This window comes from Argopecten irradians, chromosome 13 (assembly GCF_041381155.1).
Source record: "Argopecten irradians isolate NY chromosome 13, Ai_NY, whole genome shotgun sequence".
NCBI classification, from domain to species: domain Eukaryota; kingdom Metazoa; phylum Mollusca; class Bivalvia; order Pectinida; family Pectinidae; genus Argopecten; species Argopecten irradians.
In genome coordinates this window covers 22,238,532-22,241,155 of record NC_091146.1, presented here as the reverse complement: position 1 = coordinate 22,241,155, position 2,624 = coordinate 22,238,532, and the positions used below count along the sequence as shown (strand labels likewise).

Genomic DNA, 2,624 nt, shown 5'->3' with positions numbered 1-2,624 from the left:
CAGCTCCCGTCAGCTCCACTTCACGGCTGCCTGTCATGACAATAATTGAGGTGTATTCAGCATCACTTACTATATGTTTTGTACATGTTTACCCAGGCTCTACAACCAGCATGTTCATGTATCTAATAAGAATGGTACTTATGTGTTTTAAACTCATGGACCTATATGATTTTTAAACGGTAAAGTATATTTGTTTGTCTTAACAAACTTCCATAGAAACAATTCTAAAATCACATCTTATATAAAGATACTGCCCCCATTCTCATAAAGCCGTGCAAACACAGAAGATAACGATTCTGCCCTCTGGCCATTATCGATGGTCACCTTGAGGCACCTGTATAGCTGGATACTGTGGCTTACCTGTATGTTTGACAAGTTGTAATTATTGAACCATGACGCAATATACGATCAAGATAACTTGCGGGGTTGGAATCATAAACCTATTGTGTGTACCGGTATTAAATTAAGAATCAAAACAAGCTGAATTGGGTACTTGTAGGTAGAATAGCCACCAATTAGTGGAGGACGTCATAAAGTTTGAAGTGGATTTAATTCTGCATGATCTTTTAAAGACGTTCAGTTTTTAATATAGAGACCGCAGAACCAAATGATTTCGCTATATACGATATATTAACGTTTGCCGCTGTCAAGGTTAAATGGAGTTTTCAAGTCTGGTCACCTGTCACTAATTTTGAAGAATGGCATCTCGCATACCTGTGAATAAAAAGAATTAAAGATCTACCATCTTGCTAAACTTTTATGTGGGGGGTGCCATCTTATGTTGAATTCCACACCAAAAATTGACCAAAATATTCATGAAATTCTAATATTGATTACCTCCCCCTGTCAGACACACACTTGACAGAATTTTAAAATTTCTTTATATATTTTACATCTACATGTATTGCCCAACCCACACATTAAACATTTGAAACTGATGCACCCTGGATACCCAATCAGCAGGCTCCGACACATTCACCTCTCTATGAAATCTTGTGCCCAAAAGGGGATTTCCAGGAATCTATTTTTGGTTTGATTCTGCGGTCCCTATAGCATTTTACATATTTTTCAAATTTACCATTTTTGGAAAGCTACATGTCCATAAGGTCTGATTCCAAAATGGGAGTTTGCTCGCTGCATGGGTTGGTCTGGTACTGCAAGCTGTGTACTCGTATCGACGATGAAGATTCCTGTAAGAAAAATTATGAGAATTGAAACAGTTTTGAAATAAAAATTTAAATATTTCAATGAAATTTGAACCTAGACTTTTGACTTTTACTTATAACTATAGTATAGTTATGTGTACTACAGGGAAATATGACCAATTGAATTAAACTTGGAGGTCAGGGGGAGATAACTCATATTCTTTACGACCCCACCCACCATTTTTGGAATTTCTAGCAAAAAATATCCAGAACTGAACAATTAAGCAAATCAAAGTTCCAGAACTGGCTCAATACTATAGATATATAACTTAGTAAACAATAGAATATCATAAAGAAATGATTATAACATATCATGTCATAATATATCTGATATAACACAGAGAAATTACGGTGCAGCTAATGAAATATGGATACAAAATAGCCCCAAAAATTTCAAATTTGCCCTGATTTTCTGAATCAGATGATTCTAAAATTAAAAATGTATACCAATTGATGTAAAAAAGGGAATTATTAACCTCTGAAGGATTCCAAGGACAGATAAAATCAAATCTAGAGCAACATTTGAACCCGAAAAACTGGACAGAACTAAAGAATCGTGGCTATTAGAAAGAAAATGGTTTTGAAAAATAGAATTAAACTTATCCTTCACTCACATATTGATGTATACTAGTCAGTTACAAGATCTGGAAGTGAAAGAATTACACAATTCACCTCTAAATTTGCACCATCTCACTGCTAAAAAAAACCCGTTTACCAGAGACCTACAAATGTACAGACAATGGAAGGGAGATAACTCGAATTTCACTCTCGACTATCCATCTCGAAGAAATTAATAACACTGATAATTGAACCAAAGAGGTATATGAGAGAAATGTATAGAGAAAAAAAAAAACAAATTATACTCACAATTAAATACTCAGGTCAATTATGGAAAGGTAACTCTGTCTAGTATTTTTCATGAAATGAGTTAACTCCCCTTGGCGCTGTCTTCATGTCAGGAAAAAGCTGTTAAAACTGGTGTCGGCCCAAAAGGTACCATGGTCAAAGCTCGGCTGAAACAGAAGAAATGTATATAAATTAATAAATAAATGACTAAAATGAAAGAGTTAAAGTAGCTGATTAATGAACACAAAAACAGAAAAGTGTTTTATATAGATCGATTAGGGTTCATGGCCATTTAAGGATGTGTCAATACTTGGAGGAACCCAGAGTATCAAAATAAAAACCACCGTCCTTCAGCCTGAATCTATTACCTATTCCTGACCAGTCTTAAACATTTAATTTTGAAAAAGAAGACTATACTGTTTATTTTACAGAACCAAACAACACTATATCCATTTGATGAATTTATATATAAAATATTTGACTTACATATACAGATAATAGAATAGTGATTATGATAAATAGATAAATACAGGGAAAGAGAATTATTCGGCTTGAATAACTCCTAATCACAGA

The 2,624-nt window shown here is 34.1% G+C and overlaps 1 long non-coding RNA gene across 1 annotated transcript; it reads right to left on the bottom strand.

Moving 5' to 3' along the window:
- Positions 1 to 584: 584 nt before the first annotated feature.
- LOC138306499 (uncharacterized) lies at positions 585 to 2,121 on the bottom strand. The gene is made up of 3 exons (XR_011205882.1): positions 2,073 to 2,121; positions 1,079 to 1,190; positions 585 to 714 (listed from the first exon to the last, which is right to left on the bottom strand). It is a non-coding gene; the product is annotated as an uncharacterized lncRNA (long non-coding RNA).
- Between the last annotated feature and the right edge of the window lie 503 nt (positions 2,122 to 2,624).